Source organism: Gorilla gorilla, chromosome 21, assembly GCF_029281585.2.
Source record: "Gorilla gorilla gorilla isolate KB3781 chromosome 21, NHGRI_mGorGor1-v2.1_pri, whole genome shotgun sequence".
In the NCBI taxonomy this organism is placed as follows: domain Eukaryota; kingdom Metazoa; phylum Chordata; class Mammalia; order Primates; family Hominidae; genus Gorilla; species Gorilla gorilla.
The window spans coordinates 27795271-27818789 of record NC_073245.2 but is presented as its reverse complement, the minus strand read 5'-3'; the positions used below and the strand labels follow the sequence as shown (position 1 = coordinate 27818789).

General features: G+C 46.9%; 1 long non-coding RNA gene across 2 annotated transcripts in view; it reads left to right on the top strand.

The window, feature by feature from the left end:
* Window positions 1-22859, top strand: part of LOC134757778 (uncharacterized) — a 55471-nt gene extending 32612 nt beyond the window's left edge. For both annotated transcript variants that reach the window (XR_010132267.1, XR_010132266.1), the window contains 3 exons: window positions 1305-1402; window positions 17310-17397; window positions 19850-22859. This is a non-coding gene — a long non-coding RNA (uncharacterized lncRNA). The remainder of the gene's footprint in view (window positions 1-1304; window positions 1403-17309; window positions 17398-19849) is intronic.
* The last annotated feature ends 660 nt before the right edge of the window (window positions 22860-23519 follow it).

The window sequence follows — 23519 nt, the reverse complement described above, 5'->3', positions numbered from 1 at the left end:
CACTGGCTGGGGCACAGGCCAGGGGGCTGGATATTGGTGGGTGCTTCCCTGGGAGGCATGTGTCTCCCAGTCAAATAATAAATGCAAAAGATATTTGGTTAAAGTGTAAAGAATCAAAGAAAGACAGAAACTCGGGATAGGAAATTCTTTTCAAAATCAGTGGGGTTTTGATTTTTGTTTTCAGGTGGGGGCTGTGGATTTAGAGCCCAGGGTTTCCCTTGCCTTCTGGGGATAATGTGGCAGGAGCCTGGTCCTCTCAGACTGTTGCCTCTCTGGCCAGAGATCATGTTTCCTGAGATGGGCTTGGGATGGCTTTTTGCTCTTCATAGGAAATGCTGGGCACATGAGGTAACCGCGTCTGGGCAAGAAAGAATGTGTGGCGTCGCCAGGGCATCATCCCACCAGGAGGTTGGGGAAAGGGCCTGTTGCTTGCCCATTTGTTTGTGGACAGGGCCTCCTTGGGGAGCGGAGAATGGGGCATTTGTGAGCAGTTTGGGGTTCATTCTTCCTGATTTTCTGGTCATTGTGAGTGTCCAATTAGACGTGGGGCCTGGGGCCCTTTCTAATTCAGAGGGGGTGGTTCAGCTGGATTAGCCTGGAGAAGACCAATCCCGCGTTGGCTTAGCTGTGGAGACCCTGGTTTGTGCCTGGAGGAGGGCAGAGACAGGCAGGATGCTGGGGAGACCTGCTGGCACCGCAGCCAAGAGCGGCAGAGAGCAGTGCTGGACTTCTGACTCTTGGCCTTGGAGGGAAGCCTCTGTTAGACCCCAGCTGGGCAGGGCAGGGCCACGCATTTCAGCAGAGCAAATCCTGTTTCCTGCAGGGGAGCTGGGGTGTCCCTTACTGCCATCACTTGACTTCCATTTGGGTTGGGTGGGCCAATGGAGGCAGGACTTCACCCCACTGTGATCGCACAGGAATTCTGTAGGATTTTCCACTCTTTTTCCTATGGGTGTCACAGAGCCCACCCAGGGTGGGTTGGGGATTTCAGCTTCAGCCTCTTAGGGGCCTGGGGTGGTATATATGGGGCAGCTGCTTGGAGGTAAGGGTTCTGCTCCCAGCCGGCTTTCCAGCGAGCCATGTGGAGGTCGAGTCAAGTGACTTGGGGGCAAGAGTTTGGAGGAGTGTCAAGATGACACCCTGGGAATACAGTGACTATCTTGCCATTGTTGGAGAGGCCAGCTTTGGTTTGAGAAGCCCAGACAGGATGAGTCTATTTCCACAGTACTTGCCATCTCCACCAGCACCTTCTCCTTCTCCTCCCTTCAGTTTTCAGCCATTTATGGAGGTCATTTGTTTTCCAGTACTGCTGTGACAAACCACCACAAACCGTGTGGCCAACAACACAGAAATTCATCCTCTCATGGCTCTGGGGGCCAGAAGTCCAATGTCAAGGTGTCAGGTAGGCTGTGCCCCTCCACAAGCTCCGGGGAGGATCTCCCCTTTTCTCTTCCGGCTTCTAGTGGCCCCGGGTGCTCCTTGGCTTGTGGCTGCATCAGTCTGTTCTCTGCCTCCATCTTCCCAAGCCCTCTCTCCTCTCACTTATGAGTCTCTCCTCTGCGTATCTCTAATGAGGACATTTATTGCTAGATTTAGGGCCCACCTGGATAATCCAAGATTATCTCATCCTGGCACCCTTCACTGAATTATATCTGCAGAGTCCTTGTTTTGCAAATAGGGTCACACTCACAGGTTCTGGGCTTTAGAACATGAACATATCCCTTGTGTTTGGGAAGGGAGCACTATTCAGCCCTTTCTGGAGGGTTCTTATGAACAGGTACCTGGCAATGTCCTCAGATGCTCAGTGAGGACGCACCTGAGGTTCCAGTCCTGACAGCAAAGGTGACCGCCCTGGACCTCAGTAAGCTCATCTGCAGAATGGCTAGGTGAGCTCAAGGGTTTCTTCCTTCTGGCACATTCCCAGCGCAAATCCTGTCGGTCCCTCGGCATCTATGCTGCTGATTTGGGTCTACTCCAGGGCTTTACAAATATACATATCTCTAAGCATAGAACATATATTTTATTGTAGTAAAATACACATAACATAAAATTCACCATTTTAACCTTTTTGTTTTGTTTTGAGCCAGGGTCTCTCTCTGTCACCCAGGCTGGAGTGCAGTGGCACCATCACGGCTCACTGCAGCCTCCACCCGCCTCAGCCTCCTGAGTAGTCAGGACCACAGGTATGCACCACCACACCCAGCTAACTCTTGTATTTTTTTTGTAGAGATGAAGTCTCATTATGTTGCCCAGGCTGGTCTCAAACTCCTGGGCTCAAGCAATCCACCTGCCTCAGCTTCCTGAAGTGGGATTACAGGTGTGAGCCACTGTGCCTGGCCCCACTTTAACCATTTTTAAGTGTGGAATTCAGTGGCATTAAGCACACTCACATGGTTGTGTAACCATCACCATTATCCACATCATCTTTCACGAAGATGAAATAAGAAGACTCATTCTCAGGCCCCTCGGGCCTCAGAGTGTCCTTCATGGGTAAAGCGTCTTATAGAAGATGCCTCTACCACAGAGCTCACTATCCTGGTGGAGATATGAAGATCAGGATGTCAGAAAAGGAGGCAGACAGGACTGAGGATAGTGGTGAATCCAAAGCAATACCCCCGGCTCCTCCTTCTGCAGGATCTGCCCTGTCTTGTCACCATGTCTTCTCCTTGCTGTCCACCCATGTTCTTTTTTCCCCTCTAGACCAGCAGTTCTTAAAGCCTGGTCCCTGGACCAGCAACATCAGTACCTCCTGGGAGCTTGTTAGAAAAGCAGATTTTCTGTGCCCACCCCTACCCACTGAATCAGAAATGAGGGTGAGGTGTGGTGGCTGTTTCACAGCCCTCCCGGGATTCTGATCCATGCTAAAGAGTGGGAAGCACTGCTCCGGATCTGCAGAGAAATCCTGCTTTCAAAGAACTCACTAACGCCCCTACAAAACTACAATTTTTATGACTAGAAGCTCTGTGAATACCTTAAACAAGGAAGCTGACAGATTTAGTAAGATCGCGTAGGTCATGATCGCAAATGGACTGCCCAAGGGCACGTCTTTCCCTTGGGATTGTGCATTTGTCCTGCACACATTTAAAAACATTTAACTAGTTGCCAGTATTAAGGAAATAGAAACTTTCACCTAGAAATTCAGATTTTGGCATTATTTGAAATAATACTGTCTGGCAGTCCTGATATGTCTTGCATATGAGGGACCCTTGCATAACTCGATGCAGGGACTGCCAGGCAGCCCAAGTCCCCCTACACACCAAGGCAAGTCTGCCTGGTGAGCCCGCCCCCCCATTTTTATCTGCACTGACTGCTGTAGGGCTTTCGAGTTGTCAACCTCTGTATGTGAAGGGGGACCACAAACTGTAGCCCTCTGTGATGGTTAATGTTATATGTCAGCTTGGCTAGGCCACGGCATCCAAATATTTGGTCAAACACTAGTCTAGATTTTGTGAAGGTAATTTCTTTTAGGTAAGAGTAACAGTTATATCAGTGGACTTTGATGAAAGCAGATTGCCCTCCGTAATGTGGGTGGGCCTCATCTAATCCGCTGAAGGCCTTCAAAGAAAAAAGACTGACTCCCTGCAGGAAGAGGGAGTTCTGCCAGCCTCCACAGTCACATGAGCCAATTCCTTAAAATAAGCCCCTCTCTCTCTCTCTCCTCCTCTCTCCACACATGCACACACACACACACACACACACACACACACACAAATGGTTCTATGTCTCTGTAGAATCCTGACGAACACCCCATGCTGTGAGTATTATTATTTGTTGGTGACCCTGGACCATTCAGGCACCAAGAGGTGCAGGAACTCTTCTTCCGTTTGCTGGCAGCTCTTAAGGATACGTGCTCATTCAAACCATGCCCTCAGAGATGGAGGCTGCAAAGCTAATGAGTAGTATTATAATATTAGTAGCAAGAAATAAGTAATCCATAAAAATCATTATGTTTGTTTATTTATTTATTTATTTATTTATTTATTTATTTATTTATTTATTTTTGAGATGGAGTTTCACTCTTGTTGCCCAGGCTGGAGTACAATGGCTCAATCTCAGCTCACTGCAACCTCCGCCTCCCAGGTTCAAGTGATTCTCCTGCCTCAGACTCCCGAGTAGCTGGGATTATAGGCATGTGCCACCACGCCTGGCTAATTTTGTATTTTTAGTAGAGATGGGGTTTCTCCATGTTGGTCAGGTTGGTCTCGAACTGCTGACCTCAGGTGATCTGCCTGCCTTGGCCTCCCGAAGTGCTGGGATTATAGCCATGAACCACCATGCCTGGCCAACAATGGTGTTTATTAACAATAACACTATTAACATGTTGAGTGTTTATTCTATGCCAGACACCATGCTAAATGCTTTCTTTCTTTTTTTTTCTTTTTTTTTTTTTTTTGAGATGGAGTCTTGCTCTGTCGCCCAGGCTGGAGTGCAATGGCGCAATCTCAGCTCACTGCAAACTCCACCTCCCAGGTTCAAGCGATTCTCCTGCCTCAGCCTCCTGAGTAGCTAGGATTACAGGTGCCTGCTACCACGTCCAGCTATTTTTGTATTTTTAGTAGAGATGGGGTTTCACCATGTTGGCCAGGCTGGTCTCAAACTCCTGACCTTGGGTGATCCGCCTGCCTTGGCCTCCCAAAGTGCTGGGACTACAGGCATGAACCACTGCACATGGCCAAGGCTTTTTTTAAATTAAATTAAATTTAATCCTTGGAGTAGCCTATGGCACAGGTACTATCATCACTAAAACTATTTTACTGATGGAACAGTCACAGAGAGGAAGTAACTTGCTCAAGGTCACCTAGCTCATGAGTGGCAACAGGATTTGAACCCAGAGCCAGACTTCGGGGCTCATGTTCATTAACCACTTAACCATGCTGCCATGCTAGAGTGTGTACTTCACCCTGAGTTTCCCAAATGACGGCGTGCAATAGAATCAATTCTCTGGGGGTAAAGAAATCTGAGAACTTGCATTGTGATTCAGGCAGTCCTTGGATTTCAGCTTGCCAGTGTAGCTGCACTGGTTGTGCACCATATAATTGTACTCAGTGGTACCAATGCAAATACTGCTGTAGGCAATGGAGAGAAAGATAGCTGATGTTCCTCACCTGTCCTGGAGGTGAGAGAGGTGCTGGTATAGTCACACAATGGAACACTTTACAGCAATAAAAAAGAACAAACAATACACGCAACATTATGGATGAATGAATCTAAAAACTATTATTGAGAAAAAAGGCACCAAACAGTATATATTATATTAGTCCATTTATAGTGGAGAAACCTGGTAGATACCAAGTTAGCCACATGATCAGGTTAACATCATTAGTAACAAGACATATTAACATAGTGAGCTCTTTGATATAAGGACATACACCATTTTAATGGTATTCTTGCCAAAAATGCATACTCTCACTCCAATCATGAGAAAACATTGAACAAACCCAAACTGAGGGATATTCTACAAAATTACTGACCAGTACTTTTCAAAAGTGTCAAAGTCATTAGAGACAAGAAAAGACTGAGGAACTGTCACAGACCACAGGAGACAAAGAAAAAATAACAACGAATGTAGTATGGGATCACGAATAAAATTCTGCAACAGAAAAAGGACATTTTCAGAAAAATTGGTAAAATTTAAGTAAGGACTGCTATTTAGTTAACTAACATTAACTTCAATTCACTGGTGATAATTTTCTTGTAATCATGCTGTGGTTATGTCAGATGCTAGGGGAAGCAGGCTGAAGAATATAAGAGAACTCTCTGTACTATTTTTTGCAGCATTTCTCTAAATCTAAAATTAAACTAATTTAAAATTAAAAGTTAAAAGCCAAAACAACACAATAAGCCAGGCAACGAGCTACCTGGCTCCATTTCCTCTGTGCTCAGTGGACCCTGGAAAGGAGGGAGCAGGGTCTGGGGCCAGGCAGGTAAACACAGGTAGGACTTGCTTCTCTGATCAGACCTAGCCCCTTTCCCAGACACCAAGCAACTCACCTGACTCTTCCAGCTCAAAGACAGTCCGTGCTGTCAGCCAGCTGCCTCCCACGGGCCACCAGTGCCACCACACTGAAGGAACCACAGAGCCGCCTGGAAAAGTCAACCGAGAATTAGACATAACAATTTGGTTCTGCAAGGAGAGGAAACCCTTGGTCCTGGGATTCAGCCTTCAGGCTGTTATTAGCATTTATGGATGAAAGCTTCCTCTCAAGCATGGGTTGGTTGTGAATGCTTTTCCAGAGACATGGAAATGCAGCCAATGAAGACGTTTTTAAGATCTCACTTTTCCACCAGAAGACGGCTGTGCTCCCTGGTTTCAGGAGGGCACTGGGCTAGGGTGTGGATGTACCCAGGCGCTGTGGCCTCTTTGTGAGTTGCCTTCCTGGTATGCTGTAGGGATGAAGGGATGTTGAGGGGGGGCTCTGACTGAGCCCAGGGAGGGTGTCAGCCTCATCAAAAAGAGGAAGAAGGCAGAAAGAGGACCATGTCTCTGTGGCGAAGAGATGGGGTGATGGCAGCCTGCTGTCTCCTCCTGCACAGGGACTAGCGATGGACTTGATGCGCCTGCCTCTTCCCTCCCTGTGACCCCCTTTCCCCCATCCTCACCTGAGACCACAATGTCTTGTGTTTGGCACCCAAGCCTTCTGGTTTCCAGTGAGTTCTGGGTGCTCACCAGGCCTCCTGAGGGGCCTCCCTTGCTTGACACAGTGCAGAGGAGCAATGACTGGACCTGGGTCCCAAGGGCTAGGCACTCCCCTGGGCCGGGCACCCCTGTCGGCTGGGCACCCCTGTCAGCTCAGCATCCCCCTGGGCTTGGCACCACTGTGGGCTGAGCCTCTGCTAGGAGTCCAGGCCCCTCTTAGGTGAGGGCTTGAAACTGACCTCACAGGGGAGAATTTTGTGCGCCTTTCTTGTTCCTTTCAACCCTCCAGACTATTATTTGGAAGAAGTATAGGCAGATTCCGCTACATGGTTACCAGTCTGAGTGTCTAGAAGAGCATATTTGAAACTTGGGGATCCTCTTGAGTCTTCAGGATCCCCGGATAAGCAGCTCCAAACTCCACAGAGAAGCAGCTGGTCTCCTTCACTGAGAAATTCCTCAGATCCTCTTCTCTGTGGATTTCAAAAGACAGGCCATCTCCTCCCATTTCAATACACATTTCTCACTTGATTCTAGAACTTTCTTGTGCACTTCAGTCTTAGCTTCTCCCAGAACCCAACCTAAGGTTAATTGGAGCTTTAGTGGTCAGTGGGGTTTTCCCAGAAGCAGCCCTACAACAAGAATGTTGAAGATAAACACTTAATTTGGGAGGTGATCCCGGGAAGTAATGGTATAAAGACCGGGATTGACCACGTGACCACCGTGGGCGACTAAGGCTCCAGCGCTGCGGACTCTGGGGCAATGCCTGAGTTATTCCTCTAAGGGGTGAGGGGGTAGCCACATGTGTTATCATCCACTGTTGCACACAATTTGGATACCCCTGGATGGCCACATCTGCATGTGGGTGAGGTGAGCTCAGGAGAAGAGACACAGGTGCTGGCAGCCAAGGTGAGTTGGCTCCCTGATGTGGCATGGCCTGAGGGCATGGGTAGGCACTGCCAGCAGCTTCTACACCTTCTGGGGGAGGAACACAGCCTATCTAAGGCTGGAATAGATTGTTCAAACTGTTCCATGTGGCAGGAGCCAGGGCTGCAATCGAAAAGAAGATTCCAAAAGGCTCTCTAGAGAAGGCTGGGCAAGCAGAGCTGGATGCGAAGTGAGAGAAGGTTTATTATAACTCAGCACAAGCCCATCCCATCCACATTCCAGGCAAATCCACCCCATAGAGACAGGTTGTCCTGCCATGCGGCCGAGCCACAGCAGGCCTCTGGGTGCCAAGAGCCTGGGCTGGAGCATAGAGGATGTGGAGCCCCACTGTGTAGGTTCTGGGACTCCTGAGTTTGTTTCGGCCCCCACAGAGCTGTCCTGGCTATGGTTCCCAGAGAGCCTCACTGCATAAGGCTGCCCTTTTTCTTTCCTTCCTGTGAATAGCACCAAGCCATTTTGAAACAAGAATTCCTTAAAATAGTTTTTGTTTAAAGAAACAAGAAGCACCATCTCTTTATCAACTGTATTTTAACAGCAGTCAGCCAGTGAGCAGAAGCTTCTTTCAGCTTCAGGGCCTGAGGCTTGCAGGGGGACCCCCAGACCTCACCCACCCAGGGAGCTGCTTTCTCATAGGCACATCCCACAAATACTCCAGACACTAGATGACATTTTTATAGGTTTCTGTTTCCCTATATAGTGAAGTTGTTATTGCAGAAATGAGAGGACACTTTTGCAAATGACCAGAAGTCTGCACTTTCTAGGGGTGTCTTCTGGAGCTGCACTGAGCCACCGAGCAGCGCCGTCTGATAGAACCTTCTGCAATGATGCCAATGTTCTTGCACTTCTACACTGTTCACTACAGCAGCCACGTGTGGTCGCTGAGCACACAACATGTGGGTACTGTGACCGATAAATTAAATGTTTAATTTCATTTAAAGCAAATTAATTTAAATCTTTACACATAGCCACATATGGCTACTGACCTGGGCAGTGCAGCTTATGAGCAAAGGACACCCTGAACTTGGGCTGCCTCTGGTTGGGGCTGAGTTTGGGACGTAAGTATATACACAGTTACATGGGTGCCCCTGGTGTGTGTCACACACGGCTGGAGTCCAGAAAGAAAGCAGCAATGGTTTCTTCTCCAGCTGAAGTCTTCTCTACGATTGAGTCCAAGTTGCAGAGGTTTATGCCCTGCCCTTGGCCTGGGGTGATGACCTTGACCCTGGTCATCAGAGCAGCCAGGAAGAGCTCATGATTTAATGTCTGCTAGTGTCAAGAGCTTTCATGCAAGCAGTCTTCTTTGCCTCTGGGACACTCGGCTTGGGGGTTGTGTGTTTACCCACCCCCCACCCCCCACCCCCCAACCTTATCTTGGGGAGGAAATTGAGGCTCAGCAAATGTCAGTGCTCTGCCTGAGCTTCTCAGTGAAAAAGTGGTCAAGCCAGGATTCGAACCCAGGTCCACTGAGGCCCATGATCCCCAGCACTCAGAGTTGTGCTTTTTCCTTGGCAGTAAGTGCTGCTGCCGTGAACTTTCTCCCACACTTTTTCTTGCAGTTCCTGAGTAACCGGACATATACTGGGCTCTGGTTGCTGGGACACCAGAGTTGAGAGGTCAGCATAGGAGGCTCTGCTCGCTTCGGTCCCGTGACGATGGACTCATGACCATTCATGACATCTCCAGCCTTGATGCCCCACCCCCACTACTGCCCATGAGTCTTATGTTAAAAATAACAATGAACGACAAGAACTGGGGCTCTGCAGTCAGAAGGACAACATATGTTTTCCATTTTCTTCTTTCTCTTCCCTGCTTCTCTAAAAGTGGATTAAATATGAAAAAGCACTTCCCGAACGCTTGGGAGACACTGGGAAGGATTGTCCAATGGAGAAATTATTCTCCAGAGAATTTCTTAAAAGCCACTTATTTTTAAGAAAACACATAAAACTCTTAATTATAAAATTCACACATATTCGTTAAAGAAAACTTGGAAAACACAGATGAATATAAAGAAAGAAAAATGCATTGACATTCTACTCAAAGAATCTTCACTAAACGTTTGCTATAGTCCTTTTCAATTCTTTTTTCCTATGCACAAAAAAATGTATATTTTTGTTTGCCTGCTGTAGTTATAACTATATATTTTAGGGTGATTGTATGATCGTGGTGGGAAGATTCAAACCCTCCCTGGGGTCAAAGGAATGATTTGAGATCCCTACTTTTCAAACCTTCTGGGGTAAAGGACCTGTTTTTTTAAAATTTCCAACCCATCACTGACCACATTTGAAGCAGCACGCTATGTGTCACTGACTTTGTGGGTTCACTGTCGCCCCACCTGGGTCATGTTGAGTCCAGCAGACACTTGATTGGGTGCCAGAGCAATGTCAGATTGCTCTAAAAGTTTCTAAGCAATCACTCTGCTTCCACACTGGTTTCTTTACGGCAGAACTGGCCTGACCATGATCACCAAACTACAGCCCTTGGGCCAAATCCTGCCTACCACTAGGTGTGAGCTAAGGATGGTTTTTATATTTTAAATGGTTGGGGGAAAAAAATCAGAACAATGTTTCATGACATGAAAATTCCAAGAAATTCAAATTTAAAAAATTCAAATTTCAAAAATCAATGAAATTCAATTTTGAAAAGTTTCTTCGAGATAGAGCCATGCTCATTCCTTTGCACATATGTGGCTGCTTTCTCAGTACAACGACGGAATCAAGTCGCCGAGACAGGGACCGACCATCCTGGCCTGCAATGCCTGAAATATTTACCATCTGGCTCTTTACAGAAAAGTTTTGCTGACCCTGATCCAGTTCAATGGTTCCCACATTTGCTGCTTTTTATAATCATTGGAAACTTAAAAAAACAGTACAGCTCGCCAGTCCCCTCCCCGCCCCAGGTGACTGTGACGTCAGCAGTTCTGGGACGCAGCAGCCAGGTGTGCCCTCAAGCGGCTTTCCCAGGACGGGGCCCGCGGCTCTGTTCAGTCTCCTTTGGGACAAAACCCCTTGTGTCCCGAGCTGCTCCAAATGTGGTCCCCGCCACAACATTCCCCGTGGGTCCAGCCCTTTCCGGGGACCCTGTAGCTGGGGTTCACTTCCTCCTCAGCCCTCTGCACCATGACCTCGGCCTCCTTCTTCCTCGCAGCCTGCAGCAGGCCCCCTGGGCTTTCCCGATGTCACCCCAGCCAGGGCCTCCTCGGGCTCTCCCCAGCAGAGGGTTTCTAGAATTCTTGGCCTGCCCCCCGGGGCGGCTGGGAGGAGCAGCCTGGCCCCATGTCCTGAGGGCCCGGCCACAGGGCTCGCCTCGTCTGGGCCCCACGCAGCTCCCACCCTCTGGTTTATGCTTCTGGCACCAGCACTGGAGCCCTGAGCCAAATGCACACATGGCCTGAGCAGTTCTGTGGGGGAGTGGAGAGGAGTGAGCTGGAAGGGAGAGAGCTGATAAAGCCGCGTCTCTGCCTGTGCGGATTCCTTGTCTTTCCTGAATTCCTTCCTCACTCCTCCATTTTTATATTTCTCATTCCTTTCCTCCTCGCTCCGTCCCCTCTTCGTTCTTTCTCCTCCTTACCCTGCTACTTCTCTCTCTGGCATTGTTACCCCTCCTGCCTTGGGTTTTTGAGTCAGATCTGCTACTTCTAGGCCAACCCCCTCTTCCTGAATGGGATGTGGGACAGGGGCTCAGGCTTCGGGGCTGCAAATGTGCTCACTTTATTCAGGGAAAATGTGTTCAGGTCCTGTCCTCAGAGAGCTCACAGTTTATGAGAGAGCCAGACAAGCCGCAGGCAATTTTATGTGTACATATGTGCTATTTGTTTGTTTGTTTGAGACAGGGTCTTGCTCTGTCGCTCAGGCTGGAGTGCAGTGGCAATCTTAGCTCACTGCGGCCTCAACTTCCTGGGCTCAAGCAATCCTCCTGCTTCAGCCTCTCAAGTAGCTGGGACAACAGGCACCCCTCACCACGCTCAGCTAATTTTTAAATTTTTTTTTGTTGAGATGGGGTCTCGCTATGTTGCCCAGGCAGGTTTAGAACTCCTGGCCTCGAGCACTCTCCCTGCTTCGGCCTGCCATAGTGCTAGGATTACAGGTGTGAGCCACTGCACCTGGCCATGTGTTGTTTTTAAAATTTTTCTTTAATTGAAAAACAATAATTGTATATATTTATGGGTTATGATGTGATGTTTTGATATGTGTATACATTGTGGAATGATTATATCAAGCTAATTAGCATATCTATCACCTCACATATTTATCATTTTTTTGTAGTGAAAACATTTAAAATCTATGATTTTAGCAATTTTGAAATACACAATCCTTTATTATTAACTGTGGTCATCATGCTGTGCAATAGCTCTTAAAAACTTATTCCTGGCAGGGCACGGTGGCTCACGCCTGTAATCCCAGCACTTTGGGAGGCCGAGGTGGGTGGATCACAAGGTCAGGAGATCGAGACCATCCTGGCTAACACGGTGAAACCCCGTCTCTACTAAAAATACAAAAAATTAGCCGGGCATGGTGGCGGGCGCTTGTAGTCCCAGCTACTCAGGAGCCTGAGGCAGGAGAATGGCGTGAGCCCCGGAGGCGGAGCTTGCCGTAAGCCGAGATCGCACCACTGCCCTCCAGCCTGGGCCACAGAGCAAGACTCTGCCTCAAAAACAAACAAACAAACAAACAAACAAACAAAAAATTCCTTCAGTCTAAATAGAAATTCATATTATTTGGTCAACGCCCTCCCCCCTTGCCCCCAGCTCCTGGTAACCACCATTCCATGCTCTACTATTATAAATTCAACCTTTTTAAATCCTCAGAAGAGTGAAATCTTGTGCTATTTGTCTCCCTGTGCCTGGCTTATTTCTCTAAGCACAGTGTCTTCCAGGTTCACCCATGTTGTCACAAATGACAGGATTTTATTCTTTTTAAAGGGTTAATAGTGCTCCATTGTGCATATAACCACCTTTTCTTTATCTCTTCCTCTGTCAATAGACACAGGTTGGTTCCATATATTGGCTATTGGGAATAGTGCTCAATGAGCATGGGAGCGCAGACATCTCAGACACACTGACTTCATTTCCTTTGGCTATATGCTCAGTGGTGGGACTGCTGGATATGGTAATTCTCTCTTTCAGTTTTTGTTTTTTTTTTGAGACAGAGTCTCTCTCTTTCGCCCAGGCTGGAGTGCAGTGGCACGAACTCGGCTCACTGCAAGCTCCACCTCCCAGGTTCACGCCATTCTCCTGCCTCAGCCTCCCGAGTATCTGGGACTACAGACACCCGCCACCACGCCCGGCTAATTTTTTTTTTTTTTGTATTTTTTAGTAGAGACAGGGTTTCACCATGTTAGCCAGGATGGTCTTGATCTGCTGACCTCATCATCCGCCCGCCTCGGCCTCCCAAAGTGCTGGGATTACAGGCGTGAGCCACCGCGCCCGGCCTATCTTTCAGTTTTTTAAGCAATCTTCATACTGTTCTCTGTAATGACTGTCCTAATTTAATTCCCACCAATAGAACCATAGGCTATTTAAATAGTGCCCTAAGGGGCAGCCTAGGGGTAAGAACAGGGCACTTGGTCAGGTAGCACCCAGCAAGAGCCCATCTTGGCTGTGTGTTATGTAAGGGGGAAAAGGTGATCAACTCAGTGCAGGGAATGCTGGAGCTAAGTCATGTTCAGGGTAGAGAGTGGCATCTGCCCATGGAAGCCATGGACATGCCCCTTCTTAAGACCCATGGACACTCCCCTCACTGAAACCCACAACATGGTCTTAAGTAAGGGAGGCTCAGGATCAGATTTATACTTTAGAAAACTCATCCTGGCTACAGTGGGGAAAGTAGAACTGGGGGGTACCAATCTAAAGTCAGGAAGGCCATTCTAATCCAGAGAGATGAGGCAGGCCTGAACTCGGGCTGGAGAGGAGGGAGCGGCTTTGAGGGATATTTAGGATTTGGGGGTTGGAAGTGAGGCATGAGGGAAAGTCATGATGAGGAAAGGATGACATCCAGTTTCTAGTGTGGTTATCTCAATGGATGGTGTTCTGTCAGTTACTTCTGTAATAATGCTGCATAACCAATAAGCCCACAGTCTCAGTGGTTTACATCAACAAAGATTTTATTTCACATCCATGAGACTGAAGGCTGGCTGCCATTGGCGGATCTTGAATGGGCTTATCTGGGCTTGTCTGGGCCAGACTTCTGATTGGGTTCAGGATGTTCCACATGACCTCATTCTGGAGCCTAAGCCAAAGGGCAGTAACTATCTGGTGGAAAATCATGGGAGGGAAGATCACACAAGCATCTTTAAAATCTCATCTTGCATCACATCCAGGGCAGAGGTAAATCAAGGCCACCAGAAGAAAGAGGAGATAAGGTCACTAGGGGCTGAGGGCTGGGGCTGCTGGCTGGAATATCTGTCTGGGTTTCCTCTTATCCCTAGGCCAACCGAGGTCACAGTTGTGATGTGTTTCTCAAGTCTTTAAAAGGATGCCAGGGAACAGAGATGTGGTTATCAGAATTGGATACAGTAAAAGTCTTTGTCCCTCCAATAAATATTGGATGCACATCCACTGTGTGCCAGATGGACCATTTCCTCCTGTGAAGTAGGCATGGCAGCTGGAATCAAGGCCTAAGTTTAAAGCTGTGTCATGGAAAATAGGTTTCTGGTGTCCTAAGGGTTAGTTGTACCATCAAATAGAATTTCCATGGGAATTTCAGAATAATCAATTATGTACACTTTATGAATTTAAAATTGTAGTTGGCTAAAATAGAGACCTGAAAAATAGTGGCTTAAATCCCCATGTATTTATTCTCTAATTTGTTAGGAAGCTTGGAGATAGGCAATCCAGGGCAGGACCCAAGCTTGTTATGTCTTTCTGCTCCATTGTCTGCAGCTTGTAGCTTCTACCCTCAGACTGACCTCATGGTCCAATATAGCTGCTGGAGCTCCAGCCATTCGATGAAATATAGGCTAGAAGAAGGAGGTAAGGCAAAATGGGTATTTTTATCAATTGAGACAGGTTTCTCTAAAGCAAGCTTCCTGGAAACCCCATACAACATTAAAGGTTACATCTCACTAGTCACATGCCCACATTAGCTTCAAGAGAGATTGGGAAATTTGGTTTTAGCTAGATACATTGCTTCCCTGAGTAAAGTCAACATTCTGTTTTCAAGCCACAAAGGGAAAATAAATATTAAGGGGCAACCAGTAGTTTCTACCACACCCTCTAAGTGTGTGTGTGTGTGTGTGTGTTCCCTCAGAGGGACAGAATTTAGCAGAAAGAACCCTGTATTAAACTCAAGACCCATGGACTTACTTTCCTATTTCTCTATTACTGGCTACAACAACAAGGCAAAGTCATATAATCTCTCTGAGGCTTGAGGTTCCTTTTCTGCAAAATGTACTATTGATCATCTTTCCTTCCGGTGTTATCAAAATAACCAAATAGGACCAGGAACTCTATGAATTTTAACATGATATTAAAAAATTAATAATAAATACCCATTTGGACTAGAAGGGCCCTTTGACCCACTGCTGTCCACACCAAGCAGGCTGTTGTGCTCTCACAGAGCATAGCTGGAGGGTAGGAGTGGGGCAAGACTAAGTATGTGGATGGAGTTGGCCCTGTTGAGGCAGATGGTATCCTAATTCCTTATGGACAGTAAGTACCTTAGGAGAATGTTTACTTGTGGATGGTTAGTCTTGATCCAGTGGTTTCCAACTGCTCCAGTTGACTATGCTGTATAATAGACACTAAACCCAAAGCCTACTGGCTTAAAACAATAATTTGTCATCTTTCTGGTTGACTGGGCTCAGCAGGGCTGTTTTCACTTAGAGTCTCTCATATATTTACTGTCAGATGTCAATGGGGGTTGCAGTCATCTGAAGGCTCAACTGGGCTGGACCTCCAGGGAGGGCCTCCCAACATGGTCAGCAGGTGATGCTGGGAGAGTAGCTGAGCTATACACTCAACCCCTCTTCATGTGGTCTCTGCACATGGCTTTGGCCTCATTGCATAACAGCTGGGGTCTGAGCAGGAATGTTCCAAGAGCAAATCTTTCAAAAGGAAAAGAGCAGAAACTGTCACTTCTCTTATAAGCTAGACTCGAACTGGCACGTGTCACTTCTTCCCAGATTCAAGAAGGTAGAAAACACACTCCCTTTCTTTATGGGGGAATAGCATGCCTGTCGGGAAGGGTGGGAACTGATAGCAACGTCTTAGAGACTGGCTACCACATCTACCTTGGCTGAACATTGAAATCCCCTGAGTGATTTCACCTGAGTGATAAAACAAAGGCCAGGTGCATCCCCAGAGACTGCGGTGATTGATGATCTGGAGTGTGGCCTGGTTATTATGATATTTCAAAGCTCCAAAGGTGATTCCAATGTGCAGTCAGGGTTTAGATCCATTGGCTTACTCCAATACCACCCTCTCCCCTGCCCGCCGCAAAAAAGACCCAGACCCAGGAAGGGAAAGAACTCAAGGCTTAGTCCATGAGACCCAGGAGGTTCTTAATCAGACATTCAGTATGCTCTGCTCCACCCCGTCCCCTTGCTGGTTTGGTCCCATGGGACTTTCTGCATTGAAGTAGCTCCTGTGGTTGGGGAATAGAACAACGTGGAAGCCAAGGTGGAAAGAGTTATTAAATGTGGGTGGGGACAGTAGAGTTCATAAAACTGCCTGGATATCTCCTTAATCCCAGGCTTTTGATCTGTAGTTGGTAGTTTGGCCAGTTTTTCCCATTGCTTTCACCAGGAATTTTGTGTCAGAACACAAGTTCCAACAAAAATGCCAGAAATCCCATTTTAAGAGCATTTTGAATCAATCAGACTATGAATAGTTAACATACCTTTCCCCCAAATGGGCAGTACCTAAAGGAAGGTTTCAAATACCTTCATTCTAGGAGCATGCTTATGAATATTCATATTCTGCCTGCTGGTGGTTTCACACATTAGAAAATACCATTTATTTCTAAGGCTAATGAGCTCTTAAATTTCCTTTGTGCTGGGGAAAGAGGTTTTATTTTTCTGGGTAGTTTATTTTCGGTGTCTGTCCATTTTCTGGAAGGGCCCTTTCCTTTAAAACTCTGGGCACATTTCAAGAGCAGAGTGGAACTGTAAATAATTTCCCACACAGAGAAGCCCACCAGCCTGGTGATAACATTAACGAAGGCTGCACAAAGTGGTTGGGAGGCAAGAGGATGAGAAGTTAGCTGTGAGCCCAGTTCCCAGGGAGATTCATATCTAATGGGGACCACATAATCAACACCCCTGTGAAATGCATAAAACCATGCAATGAAATACAGTTGTAGAAATGTGAATGTGGACAGTACATAATTGGCATCTAAGGCTCTCGGGCATTAAATGAACCTTATAAAATATCTTGTCTAGTGACCTATCATACATTGGAACTTCCCTGTTACACTTCGGCTGAAATGGCTCAGAAGAGGGGAACTGTTTCCTCTCCCTCATCTTTGTCCAGTCTGGTGGTTTGATAGGCCTTCCTTACATTCATCCACATATTCTCTCTACACCTGCCACCCTGTACCATGAACCACTCACTCATTGGCTTTTGGCTCCATTCCTGTCCTCAGTGCTCTGCTCTCTGCCAAAGGGGCTGGAACCCTGCATTTCCCAGGTTATCTTGCCAGCTGGCTTCTGCTTAGGCTTAGTCAATGGGAGGCACTGGAGAGATACTGGAAGGCAGAAGAAGGGGAAGCTAATCTTGTTCTCTCTGTTTCAGACCGACCCTCCAGCAGAAGCAGCAATGAATACAAGTCCCTGGGTTCCTGCTCTGGCAGCTCCAGCAGTCTAGTGACTGATGGCTCTGGGTATTCTATTTTTCCTGTTGCTCTTCTAGCCCCAAGGTTGACTGTGACTTCCTACAGTTATTAATCTTTGGGTATCCTTACCTTTCCAACTCTCTCAATACTTTTGTAACCAGTTCCCTACATTCAATTCCTTCTATTTGAGATATCTAAGAGGTTTCTAATTCCCTAACTGGACACTGATTGACATACTATCAGGGAATTTCTAGAGTTGTATAAAGATTTATGTATCTTCCAGGTAACAGCAAATATTTGAGCATGACTATACTGTTCTCTTCCAGTTTTATCTTTATCACGTCACATTTCCTCAGCCCTGCATCAAATGCCTCTTCTCTTATCTTGTGGCTTCCAGGTCTGCCTCCATCCCAGCTACTTTCTTCTGAGCCCACTTCATTTGGCTACTGCTTGCTTCAAGTGGCATCCACAGTTGGATGGGCCCCAGCCATGATCAATTCAGGATAAGGACAAGGGAACTTTCACCTTCCTCCACCTTCACACTAGCCTTCATGGGATTAACCTATTGTCTTAGTTCATTTGGGACTCTGTGCCATGGACTAGGTGGCTTAAACCACAGACATTTATTTTTCATGGTTCTGGAGGATGGGAAGTCCAAGATCAAGCTGCCAGTCAACTTGGTTGAGGGCTCCCTTAGTTTACAGAGGGACCACCTTCTTGCTGTGTCCTCACATGGTGGAGAGAGAGATCTCTTGTCTCCTCCTCTTTTTATAATGGTATGACCTAATCTAACCCAAATGACCTCCCAAAGGCCTTACCTCCAAGTATCATTGCACTGGGGATTAGGAATCAACATATGAATTTGGAGGGACACTGATATTTAGTACACATCACATGTGATGCTGCTGGAAGTCAGCAGGCACACCACATTGCCGACACTTGAAGCTACCCCATATGTCTTTGTCAGTGTTTTTTGTTGTTGTTGTTTTGTTTTGTTTTGAGAAGGAGTTTTGCTCTGTTGCCCAAGTTGGAGTGCAGTGGCGCCATCTTGGCTCATGAGTAGTTGGTATTACAGGTGCCTGCCACCACGCTTGGCTAATTTTTGTATTTTCAGTAGAGATGGGGTTTCACCATGTTGGCCAGGCTGGTCTCAGACTCTTGACCTCAAGCAATCTGCCTGCCTTGGCTTCCTGAAGTGCTAGGATTACAGGCGTTAGCCACTGCGCCCAGCCCATCAGTGTGTTCTTGATAAGCCTTCGCTTGTCCATCTTATGCTTGTGTTGTTGTTTTTGTTTTCCTTTTGGGCCCTAGCTCCAGGCTGTTACACTAACTCCCACTGGCCTGCAGCAGGATCCTTCAGTCCACTGCTCTGCAGAGTTTATTGAGGCTCCTCATTCTGTTGCTCAGCACACTTGCTACTCTCCACGGTTTCCTGCCTACTGCATACTTGCCAAGAATGACCTTTACCTTATTATCTCAGTCACTGATTTAAAATGATTGAACAGAACCTGGCATTCCATAAGTTGCCCACTCAACAGTCATTGCCCATTTCACTCACTTTGCTGACTAAACCCTGATTTGGGGGTGGGGGAGTGGGCAGTGAGCTCAACTTCCAAAGATGTAACTGCCCTGCTGCACTTTGCAGATGCTCACTGTTTCAACTCCTCCAGGGCAGCTGGAGGCAGGGGTGGGGCAGGTAACTCAGGTATGGTCAAGAGGAAGTCTACTGGGGAATTTCTGGCAAGATTTTCCCTCCTCGATAAAAAGAAGAGCTGTCTTACTTTGTCCCCACCCCCAAACCCTCACCGAAGCATTCCCTGAAACAAGAATTATGGGGTAAGTAGTTTTCTGGGAACATAATCCCAGGAAAACACTAGCAAGGGAGTAGGGAAGTGAGACAGGGAAGGAAAAATATTTGACAAAGCGTGCATTATAGAGCAGGTTTTACTGTGGAGAACTAAGCTTAATCATGCAGGGACATTTTTGGAAAAGGCGTAAGTCACATGCCTTGTGGTTATCCCTTGGAGCAATGAGGGAACTAAGGTACTTTTACAGCTACTCCCCCTCAGTCATTGGTTAGGACTTTCTCTGGAGGGATATGAATTTTTGGCGGCACTTCTGACCTGATGTCCATGGGCAGAGCAGTTTTCTGAGGTTTTAGGGAAAAGCCCTCAGGTTAAGGCAGTTTGGAATTGACTGGAGCCTACTGAAATAATAAAATGGAGGGATAGGCGATGAGCTCCAATAATGTCTGCTGTAATGCCCCTGCCCCACTATGCTTCCTGACCTTGTATGTGGTTGTGATGTTGGGGGTTGCAGCAGCCATCTTGTGACCAGAAGGTGATAAGCAAGAGGCTGACAAACCAACACACTGAGGTTGGCAGTGGAGAAATAACGGAAAAACCCAGGGTCCTTTCCCTTGTCATTGGGCTGCTACTGCAAAATCTCCTCCCACAGCCTTCTTATTTTGTGAAAGAATTGTGTTTTCATTTTTTTTCAGCCAGTGTTACTTGGGCGTCCTGTTCTTTGTAGTTAAGTAAATTTCATCTGGAACAGCTCTACAGGATGAATGGATGAGAAGGTCCCAGGCAGAGTCTGCCTGAGCAGCTCACTACTCTCATAACTGAATCCTTGCACCAGGGTTTGTTTTGAGGGAACACAAATTAAAACACATGCTTGATAAGACCTTCAAATAAGAAACAGATGGATGGGTCCCTGAATGGAAACCTGGATGGGTAAAACTTCAATCTCTCCATGTTAAGTAATTGATTAAATTCTTATCCCTTGTGGCTAATATCCATTTTGGGTTTTCCTAGATTCTCTTCTTTTACCTTCTGACTCCACATTAGAAAGCCACTTGACACTAATTGTTGACTTCTCAGCTCTTCTGTCTGCTGTTCTGCAATTGTTCAAAGGTCACTAATAAAGTCTGGGCTAATTTATTAATAGTTGTAGCTATTTTTGCTTCTACTAGCTGCTGCTTAGCTCTGTGCAGTCCTGGAAATTAAGTGACATTGTTTTCCTTTCCTGCCCATCAGTAGAAAGCTGGTGCAGAAGGAAAGCAGTTATGCCGAACAGCGTGGCTTTTTCAGGAAAAGAAATAATTCCAGGGAGGCACAACTGAAATGTCTTTTTTTGGTCAGGATCCTTTTGGTTGCAAGTGACAGAAATGCAACTCAAATAAACATAAAGGGAATGTGTTTGTGTTGACTCTAGTAACCACCAGATTCCAAAGTCATAGCTGGATTTAGTGGCTCTGATGATATGGGCTCTCTCTCTCATCTCATCTTACCTCTATTTACCTTCATTCTGCATGCAAGCTCTGTTCACGTGGCAGACAAAATGCCAGGCATTCGCAGCCCCACGCTCCCAGTGAATAACCCAGGTGTACAAGCTTCATTTACGGTCTCTCCCATATCAACCTCAGAGTGTTTGATGTGGTGGAGTTTGGTGTCGTGATTTTCAAACCCACCAGGACTGTGTCATGAATGGGACCTCCCCAGAGGAACCAGCAGAAGAGGAATAGAAAAGCAGCCTGGAAAGAAAGTTGCTTGGCTGCTATTAGCCCTGTCAGCTTCCTGCTCATTGACAGGGATAGTTCTTGTATTGCATTATCGGATGCCCCGTAGCTGCCGGCAGCTTTAACCCTCTCATCCTCTTCCACGGTGTTGGGATGGGAGACACACGCATGTTCTTGCTTCCTTTCCAGCCACTCCCTTTCCTAAATCTAAATGTATCTCTGATTTAGATGCAGTGGTACATGCCTGTGATCCCAGCAACTTGAGAGGCTGATGCAAGAAGATTACTGGAGGCTAGGAGTTCAAGACCAGACAGGGCAACATAGTGAGGCCCCATCTCTAAAAAATAAAAATTACAATTAAATGTATCTCAGGATGCCCCTGACACAAAGACTTGAGCTTAGGTCATTTATTTGAGAGATGACCCCAGGATGCACTGGGAGGGAAGAAGTGAGGCCAGGAAGGAAAGAAAATCAAGAAGGGGGTGTGTTAGTGAGAGAAGGAAATAGGGCTCAGGTATCCCTGTGGGCCTTCTAAGACACTGTATAAAGTTTTATCAAACCAAACTATCCCTCAAAACTGTACACAGGAAGGCAAGGACACAAGAGTCCTTTTCACCACCTCCTAGCAGTCCTCCTTGCTTGGAGGCTGCCCCTAGGAGCAGTCTTGCCCTGGTTTCTCTAGCCTGTGTTGAGTGTGAGCTGAACACTCTGGGGTGGGAGGTACTGGGGCAGGGGCATAGAGAACACCTGAAGAGATAGATGCAGGTGCTGGAAAGAGCCCTTGGCATGGCCTGGACTGCCAACAGCAGCTGTAAGTGACCTCCAGAGTGGACCTGGGCATGTGGGCTTTGGCTGTCATCTGCTATTTAACTGAACGTTGCAACAGCCCATGAGGTAAGCATTACTCCATTTAAGAGCCAAGTAACTGACGCCCAAGCAATTTCAAAGCTCTGCTACCAGACGTACTTTAACAGTAGAAAGTCTGATTTTTAAAAATGACCTAGTTTACAGAGTCCAGGGTTTTAAAAGTTTCTTCCAAAACCTCAACCTGCATCCTGTTTTCAGAGTTGTTACTACAGTTGCTTATTAATCAAGATTAATAAAGACCATGGCAGTTATTATCTGATAGTCACAACTGTTGAGAATCTTAGGAAATAGACACATGGGTGAGAAATACCAGAGCTTGATGCTTGATTGGCATTAGCCTTATGGGGCTCATGAGATAGTGACCATGGTGCTTGCAAAGCATTTCTTGCTGAAAAAGGGAAGCTACAGCTTAATGCTGGGGCTACTTCATGCCTGACCATGACCAGGATCTGTCAGGCAGTACTCTCTGAAGCCAGTCTCCTAATTTTTCAGACATCACAAATGCAACTTTTTTTTATAGTTGTGAAAGCCCCCAAAACATCAATTCTCACAAATCAAGGACTGGCTGGGGCCCTGGCTTCTGATCCTTTGCTCTCCAGGGACCATGACAAATTATTTGGCTTAGATGTGTGGTGATGAGGCAATGGAATAAACACAACTTTCCATTTTGCTGCAGAGTAACATGAAGAAGCCGGTTGACAAGCAACTCTCTGACCAGTTCTGTGGCCTTGGGCAAATCGCTTAACCTCTCTGGGATCCAGCTGTTTGTATGTGAAATGAAAGTGTTTGGTTAATCAAGCAGCTAATCTGGGGCACTTGTGCTGCCACTCCTCTCTCCCTGCCCTCGGCATAGGGTACTATTATGGCACTTTCCCTCCAAGCTAGATGTTGGCCCCAGAATCCTCAGCACAGCAAATCAGGGAATCATCACTGAGCACTCAGAGTTGGCAGATGGGTTTGAAACCTGTCTGCCCTCCCTGGCCTGGATGATCTCTAAAGTTCCTTTAATTCTAACTTGTTGGATTCTGGGAACATGTAAACCAGGGGTCTGCAAACTACACCCAAAGGTCAAAGCTGGCCCTCTGCCTGTTTGTGTAAATAAAGTTTTATTAGAACACTGCCATTCAAAGGCCCATTCATTTATGCGTTGTCTATGGCTGCTTTCATGCTACAATGGTGGAATTGGGTTGTTGTAATAGAGACCACATGGCCTGTAAAGTCTAAAATATTTTCTTTCAGGTCCTTAATAGAAAAAGTTTTGCCACCTTGTGATTAAATTTCCCTCCTTCCCTCCATCTTGTCCTCCAGGTCATGAGGGAAATTCCTCTTTGTCTCTGAGGGGCCTGTGTGGCTGAGCAACGCTCCAAGTGCCTGTGGGCCTTCTGCATCCCTAAGTCAGGAGAAGAGCAGGAGAAAAGCCAATAGGAAAATACAAGGAATGAAGACATTGTGACAGAGATAGAGGTAGGGGGAGGCAGACGGGTGGGGAGCCGGGGTTCTCAAAGAAAAGGTCAAAGGGCACCCAGAGGAGAGGACCAAGGCATCCTTTTGTGCTGTCACTGAATGGCCACGGTGGTACTTAGAGACCTCCGCCAGCCAACCTATCCTGGCATCCAGTTGGGGGCTGAGCCACCTTGTTTGGTCCTGTGCTCCAAGAACCCTGGCATGGCTGGCTGCCCGCTGGCTTCCGCCAGTAGTTTGGCATGAAAAGTGCTGGCTTGGGGCCTTTTATCATGAAGAAAACAATTGCCTTTTCCTGGTCTGTGGACAACCGCTGCTGCCT